Below are 10,937 nucleotides of genomic sequence, written 5' to 3' on the forward strand. Positions count from 1 at the left end.
AGAATCCCACATTCTTGAGATGTCGGTTTATTCGGTTAAGAATTTCGCATAAAAATTCCCCTGAAATTTTTAAGATGTTTGCAATATTTCATTAAATTAAGTCTGTTAACGACCCTTAGGGTAGCTTTTTAATTCGTTTTTTGGATAGGGTCGTAAATATATTGTAAACCATATCCCCTTTTTTATGGATTGAGGAATAAACCCCTCCCCATAGCGATTGATTCCATTTATCTATTATGGCGACTAGCCTCAGCCAACTGCTCCTTTTCATTCCCGACGTCATTCAAAACTTTTGCTATAGCTGATCCACCAGATGCTATACCACCAAGTGCACATAACGCCGTTAAAATAGGAAGTAGTGTTAAAGTTCCACCAATTTTTGGGACTGGAATTATTCTCGGTATGTAAATTTTTTTATTTTTAAAGCTAGATATTATAGCATCCTGAGAAATTGTAAGTCTCATAAAATGACTGCGCCTTCTTTTTGTTAAGCATGTTGATACCTTTTTTAACTGCCATCAAAAAAATTTGTTAGATGATACTTTTTCGTTTTTCACCTTTTTACGTTATTTTACATTTAGATGTACTTATTTTCTTACTTTTAATACCCATTCCCAATTTGAGTTTTGCTTTCATTGCATTTGTAACGAACCAAGGGTTTGCTCGTTCTTTGAAATCACTGTCCTTAGATGTAACACGCTGCCAAGCTTTCTCAGATAAAACTTTATCAGCTTGATGTCTGATATTTATATATTTTGCCGTTGTCAGAGTTTTGTTCCAGGACCACAAAATTGATATCCGGGTAAATGAAGTTCAATAGGCAAAGAATTAATTAAATTATTTACAAAACCCTGTCCAATCTTTTTATGTATTGGTCCCATTAGGTGATTTTTGTTTTTTTCTTAATAATATGGGTCTTAAATGATGTCTTTATTATAAAAGTGATGGTTTATATTACTTTAAATCTAGTAAACAAAATGAAAGTAGTTAAACAACGTCTCCAACTTAAGTTAAATAATGCTGACAATTATACAAATGTTAAAAATGTTACTAGACATAGTTCACTTTTAATCAAATGGTGAAAAAACTAATGTTATGCCCAGTTTAATTGAAAGCCCAAATGGGCCTAATTTCCGAAATATATACATTTATTCAAAATCATTATATCAGCCGAAATACATCTATCTAAAAAGGCTTTTTGATGTTATCAAGCCCACTGAAGTCAAACCGGACTTAATTTTTATATTCGATGATGTAATACGTGGAAAACAAAGTACATTGATTATTTTTATTTATGTCAAACTTATACAAAAATTCCTAAACACTTAATTCGTGATACTGCAAACATGATTATTGTGTTCAAGCAAGATGAAATGAATCTTAAGCATATCTATAATGACCATGTTATTGGAGTTATGTTATACAAATCATTTTTAAGAATTTGTGTCGAGTCTTAAATGAATACGGTTTTGTTGTTATAAGTAAAGATAATCCTATAAACAATGGTCAATATCGAATATATTTTGATAATTTTATACAGTTATACACTCACTCATTAAGGATCATGTTAAATAATCAAATGGCTGTATTAGCAAATATTTATCTTAGACCAGGAAAGTTTAATATCATTAATGAAGAATGCTTTGATAAAGAACAAAAATTAGATAAGGTTGTTAGCGTCAAACAAAAATTAATTTTAAGAATGACCCCGAAAGGCCAGCATCGTATATTCCAAGTAAACCTCATGATGATGAATTACTAAAGCAGCTACACAAAGCAATGTAATGAAAGCTAAACTATTTGATAATAAACCAGAAAGACGTAAAGCTGTTTATATCATTAATGAACAGTATTTTGATAAAAAACAAAAATTAAATAAAGTAGTTAGCGTTAAACAAAAAATAAATTATATGAATAATTGCGAACGACCAGAACCATATATTACTAGTAAACCAAACGATTAACAATTACTTAAAAGGATTTTAGGAAACCTAAATCAAGCTAAAACGTATAATGATAATACTTCTCCAACTTAAAATAATATTTTAATAAAATAATATTTTAAGAAGAATCGAAGAAGATCCTGATTTGTGGGAAAGACATAAATTTGTAAAACGTCAATCTAAAAATCAACTAAATGAAGACGAAGCTTACTCTCCCCCATTCACTATTACAAAACATAAAATTGCTTAAAGATCTTAAAATGTTGACACATTGTATGGTCCGAATAGAGATTCAAATGGTCGATAGCGATTTGGACTCAAACCATTAAAACTTAATTCTAAAGTGCATAAGTGGTTGAGGTTTATTGTAATCAATCGATTGCCGCAAAAATATAAAAATTTACATACAAACTTGCACTTAAATTAAAAATATCAACAAAATGTGCTTTCAAAAAATTCTCATACACTTTATTTATGTGGTTTCAAAAAATGTTTATACACTTTTACTTTAAGTGGGGGATCCTACCTGCCTATCCTGGTGAACTGTTTTCTTTCACCAAATGGGGTAGGACCGACATTTTTATACTACTTTTGCAAACTGTTTTATCGGACCTAACTTTATATGAAGAGGGGGTAATATAATACGGTGTCTGGCTACTAGAGGGGCATTTATAACATTCATACTACCCATTACTAAATTCACTCTTAAAGGTTTTGGCTCGGCTATCATAGCATAAGCACATTAAACAAGGGTATTTGGTATATCCTCCTTGTTGACCCGAAAAAAATTTATCACTTTTAGATCGACGTATGTCAGTTTTTCCAAAGTAGTCCAAATAAGCCTTTTTTTATAGAATCAGACGCATTTAAACGGCATTCTCTAAACATATAGTCACCACTAATTGCCCTAAAAAGTAATTCAAGTAAGCCGAGTAACAATATTTCAAGAAGTACCTGTACTGCTACAAGAAATAAACTGAGGGTACATTTAAGTTCACCGACCTGAAATAAAAGAGTATAAAAATTTGATTGTGGAAAAAGCTTCTTTCAAAATTATTTCATAAAATCTTCAACTGTACAGTATATTCCCGTTATTTTTGCTCTATTACTATTTGTTGTTTAAAATTATTTAATGTTTTTTTTCCATAAATCTGATATTCATCGCTCCTTTCCACAAAATATTGTGTATTTATTAGTGTATGACTTGAGTCGCTTGACTCTCCAAAACTGCTTAAATTATTTAGCATTTGCCTTAACAACGCGCCAGCAACTTCTTGTTGCCTCTGGTTTGTGAATTATTTTTGGAGAAAGTTTTTCAATAAATGCTCTCCATCTTTTAACTGTTATATTTGGGTTTGTTTTCAGAAATGGCAAATGACAAAGTTGATATTCAATAGGTATTTCCAAATCACTTACACCATATAAATAATTACGTAATGCTTTTAAAGCCCACACTATGGCAAACAATTCTTTCTCATTAGTTGCATAGTTTAATACAGTGGAATTTAATGTTTTTGAAATGAATATAATGGGTTTACCTTCCTGTGATAACACAGCACCCAAAGATAAATTTGATTCATCGGTAATCAAAATAACTTTTTTATTATAGTTAGGTTGTCTTAATTCCACCTGTTGAGATAGTAAGTTTTTCAACATTTCACAAGCAACCATTCCATCTTGATAAAGGTGTATCATTTTCTTTTTTGAGAGATATTGGGAATTTTTTCCGTTTTCCCCTAGCAAATGTTTTGTTAATGGTTTTGAAAAATCGGCATAGCTTTCAATACATTTCCAAAAATGAGCTAAGCTCAGGACCACCACTCTCTCCGGCAAAAACTTTCGCACACCACACCTGTGAACACTCACAGGTTTTCACCACATATGACGCACCACACCACACCGCAATTTTCAAGGAGCGTAGTACTGGCTGAGCGCAAGACAGAAGTCCTCCTAATAAGTACTAAGAAAGTGGAGGAAAGAATATCTCTCACCATAGGATAGTGTGAGATTCAATCACACCTACATCTACAAGTAAAGTACCTGGGAGTAATAATAGACTCAAAGCTTAAATTAAAGGAGCACCTAGAATACACCTCGACTAAAGCGTATAAAATCCTTAACGGGGGACCTGGACTTCCACCTTACCCAAATATTAAGTGAACATGGGTGCTTCAGAAGCTACCTGTATAGATTCTATCGCGACACTAGTCCGAACTGTCCGACGTGTACAGAGTGCATAGAAGACTCTGAACAAGCCCTCGTTTTGTAATTATAAGGGAAAAAATTAAAATTACACTCGGTGGTAGTTTTTCGGTGGAAAATTTTACGACACTCATGTGTCAGTCCACTGAGAACTACATAGCTGTCAGCGAAGCGGCAGCCTCAATGATGACCAAACTGAGACATCCGTAGCATAGAGGAGACTCAAATGTCTTATCACTCCTGCGAAGTAATACTTAATTAGGTGGTTCCGCACTACGGCTTTCGATGCTCCCCCCTACTAAACAAAAAAAACCAAATTCAACATTTGAGAACAGCACACACGAACTTAACAAAAAGGACAGGATCATCGCCCGCACGGCATTCGCTTAAACGTATCCGATTGAACAGCTGCACACAACAGTGCTTTTGTATATATATATAATATAAAGCGGAAAGCATGTGGAACGAGTGTTTTAGCTCGTTGCCCGGTATGGCCGCCAGTATGCCGGTGCAAGCCTTTTGAATGGCCTCAACGTCTGCATAACGCTTTCCTTTCATCGGCAAATGCATTTTTCCGAAAAGATAGAAGTCGCACGGTGCCATATCAGGTGAACACGGGGAGTGGTTGATTGTTAAAATGTGAGTTTTGGTCAAATAATAGGCCACAAGCGTCGATCGATAAGACGGCGCATTATCGTGCAACAAACGCCAACTTCCATCTTCGCGAAATTCGGGCCGAACACGTCGAATACGGCACACCAAACGCTTCAAAACTCCCAGGTAGAATACCGCATTAAAGTTTTCGCCGGGAGGAACAAATTCTCTGTGGACAATACCCTTGGAATCATAAAAACAAATCAGCATTGTCTTCACTTTTGACTTCTCCAGACGCGAATTTTTGGGTTTCGGCTCATTTCTCATTTATGTCCTCACGACCACTTTGAAAACGTTGAAACCATTCGTGCACTCTGCTACGGGATGTTCAATCATCGCCATAAACTTGTTTCATCAATTGAAACGTTTCGGTAAAAGCTTTACCAATTTTAAAACAAAATTTAATGTTGGCTCTTTGTTCGAAGCTCATTTTCGCACCGATGACAAAAACATACTGACACTTAAAACGCAATAACTTCATTTCCAATAGATGAAATGTCATAAAATTTTTACTGGAAGTCGATAAAGGATAGCAGATTCTAACGCACTAGTCGACATATAGATGGCGCCACTAGAGTTTACTTTGTTACTTTTTTACTGTTTACTTTAGAACGCACCTTGTATCAACAAACATATATACCCAAAAAGAAAAGCACAAAAAAAGAGGTGAAGCGAAAACACACAAAAACAGAGTGAGTGTCAACCAAATCAAAATTTTCAAACATTTTAAACAAAAAAAATTCAACAACCGGGTGCGAAATCTAAGCACAAAACATAAAACAAGAACAAACCGGCGCGAATTTTTAAACATAAAACAACAATACTACCATACTTGTAAGCAGCTGGAGAAGAAGCACAGGAATTGGCACAAAACGCACAGGCATATATACTTATATGTACAAACCTTATACCCTACAAAGTGAGCATATTTCTTTCATTTACTTATCGTATTTTATGCGCATATGCAGCGGCGGATTTATCAGCAGGCGGCAAATTTTAAGGGGCGGCAAATTTGGGTCGAAAATTTTTTATTACGATTTTCGGAATAAAAAAAATTCACATTTGTACAGAGAAGACAAGTTGTAAAAGGGACAGGAATTAAAGTCTTTGACTCCAGTACTCCAGACAATATAGTAAATACTTTAACTTTTCTATTTATGAACAGCTGCTAAACGCTTTAAAAAATATCCTTAAATCATTATGAACTTTCAGAATATCGCAGCAGTGATCCGATATTAGCATTGAAATTAAGATACTTTTACATATTTTGTTCACTAATAATTACTATAAGTTTTCATCTATGCACAGAGAAAAAACGATTTACTTGAATTAAATAAAAAATTGTCTTTTAATTCCTTTTCTTGATTGAAGTAAATTTTTTTTCCTTGATTCAAGTATATTTTCATGTCCTGAGAAATTTAAGATTCTTGATCTAATAAACTTGTGTCTTGGCTCAAGTAAATTTTCTTGTGTCGAGAATAGTTTTGTCTTAGCTCAAGAATTTTTGTCGGAAGAAAATAAAATTTTGAATTTTCAAAAATAATATTTTTTGGGCTTTCAGAAGTTAGAAAATTAATTTCTAAGCATTGTTGCTCTTGAAAAGAATTTAGCGTCTGTCGGGATCGAGCCCACGATTTCTCTGTATGAAGCAGAGTTGCACGCCACTGCGCTAAATCGTCAAGGCTCAGTGATGTGTTTTTTTCATCTACATAAATTTACACTGAGGGGGACTACTTAAAGATCAAGAAAGGAATTTTCTTGTCATAAGAATTTTTTTCTTGGTTAAAGGGTAATCTTACTTGCCGGTAGCAAGTAAATTCTTGTTTTAAAAATTATAAACTTCAAACAAGAAATTAACATTTGATACAAGAATTTAATTTCAAAAGAAATATATATTTATTTTTAAATTTATATAATAATAAAGTTAATTTAATTGGCAAATTATCGAATAAAATTTCAAAATTTGTAAAAAATATTGATTAATTTTTTTTTAATATAGAATCAGTTTGATATGTGGACAATTGCTATTTGACAACGTGAAACGAAACTCTATGAAAAATGAAGTTAGGCAGTTCGGTAATTAGAAAATCGGTACATTTTACTGCTTAACTATTTCATTTGTACTATGTTATCGCGTAGTCGTAGATGGGCTAGAACGCCACAACAAATGATTTGACCGATCAGTAATTAAGAAGGCCGAATGGTCAAGGGTGAAATGATGCGAGACTCTTTGAATCGAGAGAGAGCTGTCAAAACCCACATTTTTTATAACATTTGCCAATCATGCCACTGTCGAACGAAAATGGATTGGGTATTATAAAAAAAATTTGTGGGTATTTTGCATTTCGATATTATTTTTAGGTGCTCCGTCCCTACATCCCTATATACTTGTATTTATATTATAAAATTTTTCAAAAATCATATAACATAAAAAAAGCATATAAATAAAAAAAATTATAACAAAGAAACAATACAAGTACAAAATAATAAAAGATCATGGTTTTATAATGAACGTTTTAAATTAAATTAACAAATAAAATTTAGTTGCACGTTATTCAAAAGTATTGCACGTTATTCAAAAGTATTTGTGTCGTTCCTTGAAATTTCGTTTCGCACTGCTTTTCTTAGCTATTTTTACCGGGTTTATTTCTGGCATCCCGCCTTTTTTGACATCAGCTATTCGAAATTCCCTGATTTTAATAATCAGGGAAAGAGAATAGCAGAAAAATCATCGAAAATGTGAGAGTTTCGCATCATGTCATCCTTGGAATGGTATCACGAGTGCGGCGCAATCGGATTACGGCGTTAGTTGATGCGAGATTCCGTTGAATACATTCGATGCGTCGATGTTTTGAGTTCGAGAGCAAGAGAGGCAGATATAGAGCGATACATCCATTTATTGCATTTAAGTGAAAAACAAAAGGAAAGTCTTTTCGGATGTTTGCGTCTTACAGTTTTAATATTCCATATTGATATTATATATTATATTAACATTCCAGAAGCTGATCATTCTAGTTGTTAACTATAATTTTTCAGTGGTGTTTAAATGAGTTTAAACTCCCTCCTCCAAGTGCACCACTCTACTGGGGTAAAACTGACACGCCTTAATGAAACACACCACACCTGTGAACACTCTAGGAATTTCACCCCCACACCAGATGACACCACACAGGACAACACAACATACCATTTCTCATTCGCTATATATCATTGTATAAGCCTACAAGTAGCCAAAGAATCAGCCGTGATCACCTGATCGAATATGCCTTTTTTTGACACAGAGTTTTAAATAAAAGGTTGCAGTTTAACAATTTGCACTTAAAATGGAAATATCTCGAAAACTATAATTTTCCGGCGGCAATAATTGTATATATTCGTGATCTGGAGAATCTCCTCTATCCAACCATACCCCTCTTAACCCTGAAATCGTGGGATGCTAAACGAAAGTTTTCCCATTGCTTTTCCTCACCACCTCTGAGGTTGCAATATAGACGGTTGCAATACAGACTAAACCGGTAAAAGAATTTTCACTCACAAAAACATAAACATGTAAGTTAAAAAAGATAAAATCGGAAACATTTAATAATATTTCAATACAATAAATAATAATTTAAATAATACTATGTAAATTTAATCTTTAGGAATTAAAACAACCGAATAATATTTGAATATGGAATAAAAACATTCTTAAAGTTATTAATTTTAAAACATAACACGGCAACACACTATAGCATATTTCTGTCATTTGAACGTTTTAGTAGTAGAATATTGGTTGGCAACCCGTACAAAGTGTGACTTTAGTAGCAGAATATAGGTTGGCAACCCGTACCAAGTGTGATTTTAGTAGTAGAATATTCGAGGCAACCCGTACCAAGTGGGATATTTTTGCGTGTGTATTAGTGAAAATCTTAGGATTAGTTACTTGTAGATTTATACAATGTACGGGCCTGAGCGCTACATCAACTTTCCGGTTTTTAGCATTTCGACTCGCTAGCGATCAGATCTGCGAGCACCCGCTAAATCGACTCCCTTTTTTAAAAATTTTGCCAACGGTGAGTGAAGTTAAAATTAACTTATTAATTAATTATTCATGGTCCTTCGAGCCGGATTGAGCGGCACTATGGAGTAACAACAAAAAAAAACAAAAAAAAAGTGAAGTGGCTAAACGTTAATATATACATGCAAACGAACAAAAAAAAAAAATATGTATATATATATATATAACAAGTGACTAAAATGTGCTGTGGAGTGAACTAACATACATATACACATAGAAGAAGAAAAACAAATTGTTAAAAAGTTAATTTAAAAAAAAAAGAAGAAGAAAGTGTGGAGTGACACAAACATATGTACAAGAGGTAAAAAACAACAATTATCAAAAAAAACGGGCGCGAAATAACACAAAATTTCATACGAGCGCGAATAGCAACAAAACCACAACAAAAATACATACATAATTAAAAAAAAGAACGGGCGCGAGTCAAAATTAACAAACAAAACATAATCACCTCAAAAGGACACAACAACAACCACACCAGCCTAAATCAGCACAGCGAAGCAGAAATTGGGAGAGAGCCACAAGCGGAAAAAGCAACACACAAGTATACCATACACACATATGGTATACAATATTGTCCCCAAAACCCCTTGGTGGACCCCAAAGTGAGTCGTATCGTTTCCTATTCCTTTATTTTATCATGCATATACATAGGTATGTATGTAAAGATTACAGTTTTATATATATAGAACCTATAATAACAAATACGTTCACCAAACTACAACAGTTCGGTAAAATATATATAATATATAATATATATATATACGAACATAAAGATGTATTATTAAGAACAACAATAATTCAATGCCTATTTATGCTTAGCTTCGTGTATTCAAATGCACCATCAAGAAACAAAAATCAAAAACGAATTCAAGTATATACTTGCAAATTTCTCCAGCAATACCCTGTGTTTAATAAAGCAATAAGCAATTATCATAAATTTCGAATATTATCAAACGGCGATAAAACAAATATATGATAAACGAATTTATTAAAAATTAAAATTATTAAAAACAAAATACAAAAAAAACATTTTTTCCAACAACATGCTTACATTCATATGTTACATATATATTTACAAATTTACATATATTCAAAGTCCTCATAGTCAATTATCCGGCAATACCCCTTGTAACCAACAAGTAGGATTGTATACAAAAAAAAACAAAAAAGCACATTGATCTCTTCAACGAGCTCTCAATTGCATTAGAGAATAATCATACATACGCACAAACAATCCGTGCATACTTATGTACAAAGTGTATTGATCTCTTTAACGAGCTCTCATTTTCACGAGCACATAAATATATACTAACAAGTCCGTGTATTAGGGTGTACCTAAATACACCAACATAAGGACATAAAAGTATTGTTAAATTAAAAGTGCGATTCTTAATAATTAAATTAAGAAAATTTAAATTACACTCACAACAAAATATTTAAAATAAAATACAAATTAAAAAATTTATTACGCATTTAAATATTTATCTAGTCCGAAAAAAACTCGTATACAAGTATACGTAAAAGAGTATTCGGTATTAATTATCATTTATTGCTGCGTTTAAATCAGTTTACACTGAGAAAATTTGAATTAACTTTGACACATATAGTAATAAATAACATAACAAAAATGGTTAATGACGATAAAAATCAAATTACACCTGCAGAAGCTACACGCCCAAGACAGGTTACCACAAAGCTAATAAAAGGCAAAAATATTTGTGCCACCAAATTCATTTCTGAGAGTGACAGATTAACACGATACTGCACTCGATTTTCATCTTCCCCGATTCAAGACATCTCTGAATCGTTATTGGAAATAAAAAAAAACAAAATATTGACAATTTTTGGACTCGTCTATACGAAAACTGCTTAGACCAGTACGAAGAAACAAAAGCTATAATTTCTGATCAATTAAAGCTAATAAAAGCGATTGCACCTACTCCACATCCGAGAGTAGAGCTGCCACAAATTCTAAGTCAAGAGGCAAGTTCAAGCATCCATCTCGAGGTGCCCGCATGTGACACAGAAATATTTTATGGAGGTTATGAAGAATGGCCGTCCTTCCGGGACATGTTCAC

Source organism: Bactrocera oleae, chromosome 3, assembly GCF_042242935.1.
Source record: "Bactrocera oleae isolate idBacOlea1 chromosome 3, idBacOlea1, whole genome shotgun sequence".
NCBI classification, from domain to species: Eukaryota; Metazoa; Arthropoda; class Insecta; order Diptera; family Tephritidae; genus Bactrocera; species Bactrocera oleae.